General features: G+C 40.1%; 1 protein-coding gene across 1 annotated transcript in view; it reads right to left on the bottom strand.

The window, feature by feature from the left end:
* The window catches only part of LOC121633082 (carbohydrate sulfotransferase 15-like), a 45,071-nt gene extending 33,069 nt beyond the window's left edge, over positions 1 to 12,002 (bottom strand). Inside the window, exon 1 of the mRNA XM_041974959.1 lies at positions 11,770 to 12,002. The gene's annotated coding sequence lies outside the window, so the exon portion shown is untranslated. The remainder of the gene's footprint in view (positions 1 to 11,769) is intronic.
* Between the last annotated feature and the right edge of the window lie 633 nt (positions 12,003 to 12,635).

Here is a 12,635-nt window from a genome sequence, read left to right as displayed (position 1 = left end):
TTTGCAGGTATGTATCTTTCCTGTAGATGCTGATCTACTGGGCATTAATGGACTGCGTCTTCCAACCACAGCAGAACTGGGAAAGCAAGTATAATTGCCCCCATAGCAATAACCTTACACAGTCCCACTTTAGCTGAAGGTCTTCACAAAAAAAAAAAAAAAAAAAAGTTAACCGAGGACAAAAGGAACTATAAAGGAACTGACTACAAAAAGATCAAATCACAGCTAAGAAGAGGAGACACCATAGGTCCAACTGTGAGGCTACTGTGGAAACACATGACTCTGCAGCTTCGCCTGGCACAGTGTAGCCAAAGCTGACCAACTTAGGCTAATTAGAAAACCATATTAGGAAAGGTGTACATTTGGTTTAGGGGTCAAGGGACAGCCAGTGTGCCCCGATGAGCGGCCACAGATACATTCTTTACTCTAAGCCAAGCCAAGCCAACTTTATTTATAAAGCACTTTACGACAGCAGCTACTGAACAAAGTGCTGAACATAATATAGTAAAAACAGCAAAATGTTAAATTAAAGGGCAAGACAATAAAATCATTAAAAATCATTAAAACAATTAAATCAATACAAAATAAAAACAATACAAGCAATAAAAGCAAACTCATACTGGGTGAAACGCCAATGAAAAGAGGTGGGTCTTTAGAAGGGATTTAAAACTGAACAGTGATGAAGCCTGTCTGACCTGCAGTGGCAGAGAGTTCCACAGCTCTGGTCCCGCCACAGAAAAAGCCCTGTCCCCTCTGAGCTTCTTCCGCGTCCTCGGCACCTCCAGGGGCAGCTGATCCGCTGACCAAAGGGACCGGGAGGGGGAGTACATTTGAAGCAGCTCAGAGAGGTAGTGGGGGGCAAGGTCATTTAAAGTCTTAAAAACAAATAAAAGAATTTTAAAATGAATTCTAAAAAGAACAGGCAACCAGTGCAGTGTGGCTAAAACAGGATAAATGTGTTCTCTCCTTCGTGTTCCAGTTAACAGACGTGCTGCTGCATTTTGCACCAGCTGCAGACGGGACAGAGATTTCTGGGAGACGCCAAAGTATACGGCATTGCAGTAGTCCAGCCGTGTTGTTATGAAAGCACGAATTACTGTTTCAAAATCCTGCTTTGAAAGAATGTGTTTGGCCTTTGTCAGTTGCCTCAGCTGGAAAAAGCTAGCTTTCACCACTGCACTGATCTGCCTGGTTAAAATCACTGTTCAGTTTTACTCCCAAGTTTGTCACATCAGATTTATAATACTGTTCCAAAGGACCCAAGTCAACAGGAGAGGATCCACTGGCACCAGGACTAAAAACCATAACTTCTGTCTTCTTTTCATTAAAATGAAGAAAATTTAAGGCCATCCAGGCTTTGACTTCATTGAGACAGATTAAGAGTTTTTCTAAGGAATAAGCGCCCTTGTGTTTAAGAGGGACATAGACCTGACTATCATCAGCATACAGATGGAAAGCACAATTGTGCTTCCTAATAACTGACCCGAGGGGTAGAAGGTATAATGAAAAGAGCAAAGACCCAAGAATGGACCCCTGGGGGACACCACATGATAGAGGAGCAGGGGATGACTGGAAATGGTCCAATTTAACAGAGAATGTCCTCTCAGACAGGTAGGACCATTCCAGGGCAGTACCATGAATGCCAACACAATCCTCCAGATGAGTCATTAAAATGTTGTGATCCACCGTGTCAAAGGCTGCTGTTAAATCCAATAAAACCAAGATTGCATGGTCACCAGGTCACTCAGTAGAGCTGACTCAGTGTTATGAAGAGGTTTAAAACCAGACTGAAAAACCTGAAAACATTATTTACCTCTAAAAACTCTTATCTGTGTATAAACAATCCTCTCTAGGATTTTAGAAATTAAAGGTAGTTTGGAAATTGGTCGGAAATTACACAGAATGGTGGGATCCAGGTTGGGTTTTTTGAGCAGAGGTTGGACTATAGCATGCTTATATTCTTAGGAACCAGACCAGAGGACAGATTGTTTTTAATAACAGCAAGAACCGATGGTCCTAAAGTGGAAATAATCTCTTTGAATAGTTGTGGTGGGAGAGCATCTGTAGGGGAACCTGTAGGCTTTAGATGACCAACAATCTCACAAAGAAAAGACAACGAGATTCAAACTGGTGAAAAACAGCAGAACAGGGAACACAGACTGATGGGTCAAAGACAGAGGATGGTATCTGAGCCCTAACAGAGGTCACCTTATCTACAAAGAAATGTAAAAAGTTTTCACATGCCTCAATTGAGGGATTAATACCAACACATTGAGGAACATTGAGAGCACAATCTATTGTTTTGAATAAAACACGAGGCTTATGGCGATTTGACATAATATCAGACAGATATTTTCTTCTTACATCTCTCACAGTTTTTTGATAATGATGCCAGCAGTCCTTTAAAATCTGGAAGCCCACCTGGAGTTTATCCTTCTTCCATTTTCGTTCAGCTTTTCGGCACTGGTGTCTGACGGCGCGACTTGTTTCATCCAACCACGGCTCAGCTTTAGTTTTAGGGAGCCTGGGTTTAAGAGGAGCCACAACATCTAAATTTTGTCTGACAGGTGGAATGAAACCAAGAGCTAAGTTTATCCGTGTCATGACTCTCAGGAAACACATGATCTGTGAAGAATAGTGATGAAAACCAACAGGTGTCATGCCGACAACTGCATGTCTGCCGAGATTTGCATGCCCATCGCGTGAACGCGCACAACTAAGCAAGCGAAATTGTGTCGTTGTTTGAGACATTTCACATCTAGAATCGATGTAGCTTTGATTGTTGTTCTTTTATAAGACTATAAAGTATTTGAGAGATGTACTTTAGTAATATTTGGAGCTACACCACTGGGTAAAACATTCTTTATTCGCTTCTTTAGCTCATTTAAGAAGTCTAACATTTTTCTGTCCACAGTGTTTTTTGGCAGCGGTTCACATATGTAACTTTAGCACGTAACCGGTTAAAAAACACAGCAAAATCTTCCACTCAAATGATCCAGAAATTATGTTTTTGTTTTGTTTTGTTTATGTTGTTTTTTTTCTTTTTCTTTTGGTTTTTCTTTCATTGTCACGTTTTGGTTGGTCCAAAATAACAACAAGGGAAAATAATAAAGGTGGAAGTACTGGTTACATGTTTTAAATGGTTTATATGGCTCCCCATATTTAATGGCTAGTATTTCAGTCAATCAATCAAGTTTTATTTATACAATTCTAGTCAATAAAAGTGCTGGACAGAGATAAAAACAGGAAGAAAAACATAGCACACTTAACAATTATAAATATCACAACTTTCTCAACTGACACCCCTATCACGTATTAAAGGCTGATCTGGCAAAATAGATTTTCAGTCTTTCTTAAACAGGGGCAGGGTTCACATATGTAGGTTACATGTAAGAAACACACACTGATTAGTCATAATAAACTAGTTATAATGTGGGAAACACCATTTTTGCCATACCGTTGCGCGTGGCGTTTCCTCCTTTGAGGTGGCATCAGGGCACGGCATAGGTAAGCGGGAATCGCAGATAGAAGAAGGGGTAAATTTTTCTGATCATCATAATTAAAATCCACCAAATTTATGTCTGAAAAACGTATGGCCAGGAGAGACTGTCAATCATACACCAGTAGTCGCTATATTGACAGATTGTCAGTAAAAGTACTAAAAACTTAAACAAACTTGCAAATGACAGACGGCAGGCCGCGTACACTGGCGCCATCTTGCCAGTGTAAATAAAACACAGAAGAACTCCTGCAGCAATGACTAAAATAAAAAGACCCCTAACAGTAAGGTCAGATGCTTCATTTGAGAAAATACAAAGTGATGCTTCTGGCTGAAGAAGGATGCGTATAAGGGAGGAAAAATAAAAAGGTGTCGGGTTATCAGAGCGGGGCAGGAATGTAGAACTGCTCAAAGCGTTTGAGAACAAGACAGCGAGCTTCAGCTGCTCCAAACAGTGGAAAATGTCCCAGACAAACCAGTGCTCTCACAAAAGACATGAATATGTAGGGCAAAAGGTAGCTGGCAGCAAGTCAGACCATGCTGTATAGTGTTTACTACTGACTCTAATTTAAACTTGATTTTTATAAATCAGTACACGACACAGCCGTCTGTGTCGAGATTTGTAGCACTTTCCATATGAAAATGAAAGTGAGCATTAAAAAAAGCATCACTATATCAAATTTATGTGACGTTGGATGCAGGATGGCAGAATGATTCACAGGAAACTTTTCATTTAGACCGAAGTGTCTCAGCTCATTCAAGCTGCAGCATTGCACAAAGTGTAAAGTACATGGTTTTCCCAAAACAAAACGACAAAACAGTTTATTTCAACTGCGTTCAGTCCTGAATTTGCTACAACACAAATGAGCATTTTATTAATGGCAGTGTCTATTGAGCTCAAATCTATGAATCTGAAGAGCTCCTCATATGTTTGCTGCCAAAAGCTTCCCAGCTTTCATAATGGAGTCATCTTAAAAAGGCCATTTAAAAACCAATCTCCGTTGTTTCCCTCTGCTTTTTCCCTCGAATGACCTTCCCATGAGAAATCTCTGACAAGTATTTCAATAACAAAGACATTCTTTCTTTGTCTGTTGGAGTAATTAAGGGCCAACAGCTGGTCTGTTGTTGAAGGAACCATTTGCACACTTGTTCCTGACATAAAAAAGTTGTCAGTAAGGTCATCGTAACAGCTTCAATTCCTGCTCTGATCACATACACACACACAATCAAAGTCTGACTGTTTTGCAAAACCAACGGAAGAGTTATGACATTAACATTATTCATTCATAACTCTGTGTTATTTTGTGAATGAATACTTCATCAGCCCACAACGGAGAGCAGTTAACACTACATCTAAATCAAGATCCATCAGCCAGAAGCACTGCAGCTCGACTTCTGTTGGACAGAACAATTCATCAAAGTGTTTCAGTCATTCCACAGAAATCTGCAGTGGAAGAGATGAAATGAGCAAAAACAAAACAAGAGTGTGCCTGCTGGAGGCCACACACATTACGCCCAGCCTAAATCATTCTAATAATCCATCCCACTCTTTGTATAATAATATATTGCAACAAGCAGGAGAATCCCCACTACATTTCGAATGCCTACAGCTTGTCAGCTTCCCACACAGACTACATCAACTTGCAGAAAGCTGCACACACCAACATGACACAGAGTGCATATGTCTAACTGCGCCATGTAAATATCATTATGAAATATGTGGCAGGAAATAATGGCTCGAATCCACTTGATCATATTTTAAATTTCACTCAGAGTGACAGCTGCCGTGTAACCTCATTTGTGATGTGTTCACCTGGAAATGTAACCATGTGAACTGTGAGATTACTGTTAGGAAGCATTGAATAAATATATTCTCCCTGAGAGAAAATAAGACTTTTTTTTTAATCAATAAGCACACAAGAAACTTTTCCTCTACTTCTCTAACAGATCAGCTGACACAATCACTTTACTCAAAATCTTATGGTCACATGCTTTCTTAATGCCACAATAAATAATACAAACTAGAAACACTTAATTATTCCCCACTGGAGTCTGTGACACTTCACCCTCACACGAGTGTCTTTCTTTAAACTATCATCACAACCAAAACAGCATAATAAAAACTTATCAGCCTTGTAGGTTTTTGTTCTTTGTCCAATAAAGTAAATGTTAGCTTGTCAAGGCTTATGTCTCTCCCCAATGAACTCGGTGGCAAAAGGGAACACATCTGGAGGCATTAAGGGCCCGCTCTGACTGGCGGATGTTTTATTAGTCGAAAATTTTGGATTGAGTATCATAAGGGAAAAATATGGAGTGCAACAGAAACAAATTTCCATATACTGTGTAAAATTGATGTATAACTGGAAAACTGGTTGTCTGGACCACCAGGCAGTTCTGCCAGAAAACCGGTCTTTAAAAAAGGAAGTGAAAGATTTACAATGTAACTTGACAGTGAACACATTGTCGGACATCCTGAGAAAGAAAGATAAAGTTTTGGAAGAAGAACTTGATGTGACCAATACATATCTGAGAAGGTTTCAAGTAGGTAAGGATGACCACCAGATAAAGACAATGAACGCCTCTGCCAAACGATTTCCTCTTTGGAAAGCTCTAATTCTATCCTACAAGAAAGATTAGAATCTGTCATCTTAGAGAAGATGAAGACCGAGGACATGTTATGCTGTGAGGAAATTAAGACGAAAGAAATGCAGAGAGAGCTCAAACACCAGGAGCGTAAACATGAGGGTTTAGTGAAAGAGTTAGAAAAGAAGCTACAAGTTCAAGCTGTTGAATACCCGGAAAGTTCATCAACACTGCCTGTCTTTAAAAAAGGAAGTGGCAGATTTACAGTGTAACTTGACAGTGAATAACAAATTGTCACATTACAAGTGTGCAGACCCTAAATCGGGAAACACCTACAGACACATAAGGCGCATTCGGTCAGAGTTTCTAAGAAAGCAGTTCTAAGAACTGTCGCAGTTCTATGAACTGCCATTCCCTAGCGGAACTGTTTCATGTTGCATTCGCACGAGTTGGGGGGGTAGGGGGACCAATGTGACGCAACCATCTGCGATTAAATACATGTGAGATTTGTAAAGCGGACCTTGCGTACCACGGAAGTACGTCTGCAATGCTCGAACATTTAAAGAGGAGGAACTTACATAACAACCTCATGCAAGATTTCAAAGCTGAAAGTGAAATAAGATCCATTTAATAATTATGAGATGCATAATCCGATTGGTTGACTAGTCATTTCAACAGTCAATGAATAAATCTGACTAAATGATTAAATCTGTCACTTTAGGGGTTCTTTGTGACTGACTTATGGTTTAGAAGAATTATGAGGACATAGTCACACAAAATTAGCAGTAAATGAAGGTTAAAATGTAGAAAGGGGTGGTGAGAAGTTTACAGGTGTGTAATTTGATAAGCTGTCATGTAGCATACACACACCCCAGGATAAGACTTAAAATGTAGCGAACATGGATTATTTAATATTTCATAGCTATTATTGGTTAATAACTACTTAATATATTTATTAGCTAATATTTTAAAGATTTGGCCAAACCATAACTGACAAAACTGAATACTTCTGACTCTTTACAAAGTAATTTATTTTTTATAGTGAATACAGCAGTGGAAAAATAACTATTAACTCAGAGACCCTCCATCACAGATATCTTCAGCCAGCTCTGCCCGTCTTCTGCCTCCTTTGTGCCGTTTCCTGAAAGACCTGCAGGATGTTGAGTGTGGATCGCTTTGCCTCTGTTGTTCAGCATCTAACAGCTTGTCCTGCACAGTAGCCAGAAGAATGTCAGCCCTTTTTCTATTTCATGGAAAAAACATATGGAGGGTGCAGACAGATACTTAACACACAGCAACTATAATAAAATATTTTGAAATGTAATATAGTGACACTCAACAAGATGCATGTACAGTGCAATAGGATGGTTTTTATTTACCAGGTCTATGGTGGCAGAGGGTGCTGGCAGCTGGCTGGTGCTGGCTGATGGTGGTTGCTCTGATAGTTGCTGAATGGATAAACCTTTATGAATAAAATGGAGTCCTTTGCTGCGGCGTTGCTTGAGTAGGCAGGTCGGTGGTCCAAGGTGTTGAATTTACTGGGTTTTTGGTTTGTCCCACTCCGGTTCTTGTGGTCTTTAATTAATTTGTAGTCTTGTCTACGTGCGCTGCTTTGTGTTGTGATAAATCCCCGTGTTCTCTAACTGAGAACGGATCATCCCGAATATTTTTATATACCGCTGCGAGCCTTCAAACTTTTCTGAATATCCTCTATGGCGTAGACGGTCAGAAGAAAATTTTGACCTCCTCGTCAGTCCATTTAACGCATGCTCTTTTGTTGTCGTCCGTAGCTGCAACTGTGTTTTTTTAAAATATGGCAGGGCCACAAGAATCGGAAATCTGGCAGGGGACGTAGCTACCAGTCACGTCATGAGGGTTCCTATGGAACCTCAAAAAGACCCTGCCTCGGAGTAGGAACTAAAATGGTTATAGGAACTGAGGGCTTTTACCTCTAGTTCCTATATGTCTAAATGCACGAAAAAACGGCCTGGTTCCTGAAAAGGTTATAGAAACTGCAAAACGTTCTAACCTCATGTCATGTTCTCTGCCCTGCCTGGGCTCATCAGCTGATTTAGATCACCTGGGCTTAATTGCTACTCTGCCTCTGCCTCTGTTCCTGCTCTGACAGGCTACCAGCCTAATTCAGCCCACCTGGTTTTCCCTGGTTGCTGCTTGGTTTCTCCTGACCCTTTGCTGAATAAATCTGTTTTTTCTACATCCCAACTGCTGTGTGTGGTTGAATTTCCGGGTCCTCAGTCACGCATTACACCTACAGTCGCAAAGGGGCTTTAGACCCAGAGAAAGAATGAGAACTGGTGCCCTCACTCTGATCAACACTCTGAACTCCTTCGCTAAGAGAAAACCGTAAGATCTCAAAATAATTCTTTCACCGTGCGTACCGGGGGGTCTGAGGAACACAGGGTTGTAATTTTACTCTAATGCAAACAGAATTTAAACGGTGGCGAGTTAAAAACACATGAGATTTGAGTGAAAGTCTAAGAAACAGAGAATAGGTCTCAACGGAAGGAAAAAGTCGACTTTGACGCTTGGAGCTCTGTAGCTCAAAGTCTGTACATCCCAGCTAAAAATGAGAGGGGGTCTTTTCTGACGCCAACTTAATTTGCTCCATTTTGATAATTTGTCTATGTAGAGCAAAAACTCTGGCCATAAGACACATTTGTTTGAGTGATTTTTCTAAATAAAAATTGGAGTGCGCGCCAAGCAGCAACATCTGGCGGTGAAATGTGAAGCCTATGCAGAAGTGCAAAAAAATGCAGTTCACCCCTCATCCACTAGGGGCTCGCTCCAAAATAGAGCAAATCCCCATAGACTCCCATATTAAAAAGGCCAACTTCACAGCAGAAATAAACACGTTTCAAGTGCGGTACAACAAACATTTTAGGATTAATAGCTCAGGTTTACCTTCATGACAACTGTGAGGGGGTGTTTTTTTTTTTTTTTTCTAACTCATCCATTTGGATGTTATTTATTCTTGATTTGGCATAATTAGGGGCGTGTCCTTTTGACATGTACCAATATCCGCAGCAAGAAGGGAGAGTGTAGCACAAACGTGGTGTTCAGCTGGCTAAGAGTGCACCTTAGCTTTAGCCCACCTACCTTCATTAGCCAGTTAGCTCAAGTTAGATCCGAGTTGGCTCAGTTAGCTCTTAGCTACAGGCAGCTCGAAATTTAATAGACATCAATCATCCACCCCCACACTCACAGCCCCCCTCTCAGCCCATTTTTGTATTTTCTGGGAACGACGACAGGCGTGACACTCCCAAGATGGCGATAATAGGAACCACCCAACGAGCTTCACTTTTGCTCTTCAGAAACCTACAGGTGATGACACGGAGCCTCCGTCCATCTTTTATATACAGTCTATGGTGCGCGCTAGATTGGAGAGAGATTTTTGGGATTTTTCCTAAAATGTGACCTTTGATTATGTGAAAACTGTAAAAGATATGAAAATGTCCTTTTGAGACAGTCCAATTTTTTTTTTTTTTTTTTTTTTTTTGTGACCCATTTAAAGTTTGATGTCTCTATGTGGAAGTATGGCAGAGTTGTAGGGATCCAAAGTGACCTGGGTTTTGGCTCATCTCAAACAAACCCTATTCATTTTCAATGGGAAAAAAAATCAGCTTTTAGCGAATAACGTAAACCTTGAAAAAAGACTTTTGTAGAGGGAAAAAGTCATAGCACACCATTCCTGATCAAGACACGTAATATAACTTTTGTGGGTGTAGAGTCTAAACTGTGGGAGGAGATACACGCCAAAGTTTTGTGACAGAAGCGGAAAAAACAATAGTAATATGTGTGATAACGCACTGGCACCCATAATAAGAGAAATGCAACAAATCCTTAAATTTGAGAAGCTGGGATCAGAACATTTAAGACATTTTTGTATAAAAAATGAGTAAATCTTCTTTCAAAGACTGAACTGTTTTGTCTTTGTAAAACTGTTGGAGCTGCTTGTGCTTGCATGCGTTTTCAGACAGGTTGACCAGTGATTCACAACTGGCTGTAGGTGTGAGTGTGAGCATGCATTGTGTGTCCGTATTAAGCTGCACACGTCCTCTTACTAAGTTTCATCTGATGATAATCCAACCCCCATATAAACTTTGCAGAAAAAAACTGGTATGATTGACTGGTGGTGGTTATTAATGGTTGTATCTGTGGCATGTCATAGCATTGCTTAAGTACAGGACACATATTGTAGGTTTAAATCAAATAGAGGACACTGGAACCAGCAGAAGAGAACACATGAACTCTCTGGCTTTATCATCTCTCTACTGGTTATCAGTTAATTTTAGAATTGAAGAGAAAATCTCAGTGTGTGAAAACTTAGTGTGTATATATATATATATATATATATATATACACACTAACTGTCACCGTTATCGTGACTTTATTGTAATAAGCTGCTATTACTGTAGTAAGAGTGGAAAAAAATACTCTTCTGGTAAAGTTGCCACTGTTAATTTCCAGTGAAATTACTATGTGCTTTTGCATCGCTCAACTTTTTCCACATCTCTTCTGCATTGTCATCCCACTGGTCCTCTGTTGTCATTGACAAAGATAACAGAGGACCTCTCTGTCCCTACTGCGGCTTCCCTTTCTCTCATCGGCTGTCTTCCTTTCAAACTATGTTTTAAACCATTTAGGTAAATTTAATGGCAAGAAGCATCCATGCTGGCACCAAACAGGTTCAAACTCCTTTTTCAGTTTAGTGTGGAAATAAACTTAAAGAACTTAAACGTGAAAAGGAGAAAAAATGTTTAAAGTGAAATGATGGACCCTGGAGACATTTATTAGACCCTCACATGACTTCATACTGTAAAATGTAGATGTTTAAATCTTCAAGTTGCATTTAAATGTAGCTAAACCTGATGGAAAAGCTTTACTGTTTCAAGCTTAGATCCTCATGACATGGAATGACCAGAGTATTATAGGATGCATTTGCAATTTCACATTAAACCAAGAAATCCAACAGAAAAAACGGCAATCAGTCACCCCCTGCTTGCTTCACAGCTATGGTCTGTGTTCTGTTGGGGTGTCTTTGATTGGACAAAGACAACAGAGGACCACTCCGTCCCTCCTGAGGCTTCCCGTTCTCTCATTGGTCAGCACAAAATCCTTTTGTTTTGGCTCTCACGGCTGAAAATCCATCTCATGAGTGGGAGCTACATCTCGCAAATAGAACAGACCTTTGTCAGAATAGTTCAGAAAAGAAGCCATATTATTAAGTTTCTGACACGTGATTAGAATTTCTCTGTAGTTATGTTTAAGGATTTTCTCCCACGTTTTTTAATGCTGTTAAGGACCGTCGCTCTTTCGCCCACTTATAGTAAAAATGAGTCTAGAATGCATAGTGACCCATTCATTCTCTATATGGGCAGCGGGCGCCTCTTCGCTGAAAGGAGTTCGTTATATTAGTGATGTCTCCGGTTGTAAGCTATACAGGGAAAACACACACACATACAGTCAAATCAGCCAAAAACTTTTCCATCTCTGCGCCCGCTCCATCCACAGACATGCAGCTATAAACCCGAGGGCATGAACTTCACCCACACGGCGGAGACAACAGCAGATTTGAAAAAAAAAAAAAACATACACACACACACACACACACACACACACGAGGAATAGAATTAAGGCAAGGACAACAAGTGTTGAATTAAACCTACCATGACTTTCGTGCGCTCACACGATCACCCGGATCAAACAACTTTTCATTGCCGGCTCGTGTATTTCCATTCCGGTCACCGCTCACGCGGTTAATAGCATTTGTAAGCCGGTGTAATTATTATTACCTATTCCTTATTTCTTCCGCCGGAGATCGCATAAGAGCAAGTTGCAGTTGTCTGCCGTGTGAATGTCTGAAGCTCGCCGATATGAACGGTGGCTGTCTCTCTGTGTCTCCGTCTTTACTGGTGGGGCGGTGAGGGTAAGGGGTGAGCTGGGCGCACGAGGGAGGGAGCAGAGGTCCCCCGCTTAGCAACGACTACAATACGAGATAATCAAATCCGCCGAAATACTGGGAGAGTATTTTTTTTAACAAATCAAATTTAGACACCTTTAGACACGGTTCTACAACTGAGTTGGGGGGCGACAGTGCTGGAGCCAGCTGCCGTGTTGGGGACATTCATGAGAAAATAACAATAAAGACAGCCTTCAAGAATTTCAATATTTACTTCATAATTAAGGCTATAATATAACCGCAAATTAGTTATATTTTCATTTGACTAAAAGTATTTGAATTGAATCGCTCAGTTATCCATCTCAGACCTGTTTGTCTCATTATCTCATCAACTTCAGAAACATAACACTAACAATTCTTTGGTGGGACCCCAGGAAGAGTAGTGGCCATTAAATGGGCAGCTAATTGGGATCCTAATAAAACAGTAAAAACTAAACACGTTTTCTTTAACAAATGCACAATTTTTTATTTTATTTTATTTTATTTTTTATTATTATTATTATTATTATTATTATTATTATTATTATTATTATTATTATTATTATTTTATTTATTTATTTATTTTTTATTTTT

This window comes from Melanotaenia boesemani, chromosome 21, assembly GCF_017639745.1.
Source record: "Melanotaenia boesemani isolate fMelBoe1 chromosome 21, fMelBoe1.pri, whole genome shotgun sequence".
NCBI lineage: Eukaryota > Metazoa > Chordata > Actinopteri > Atheriniformes > Melanotaeniidae > Melanotaenia > Melanotaenia boesemani.
The sequence above is the reverse complement of the archived record's forward strand: the minus strand, read 5'-3'. Positions and strand labels throughout refer to the sequence as shown.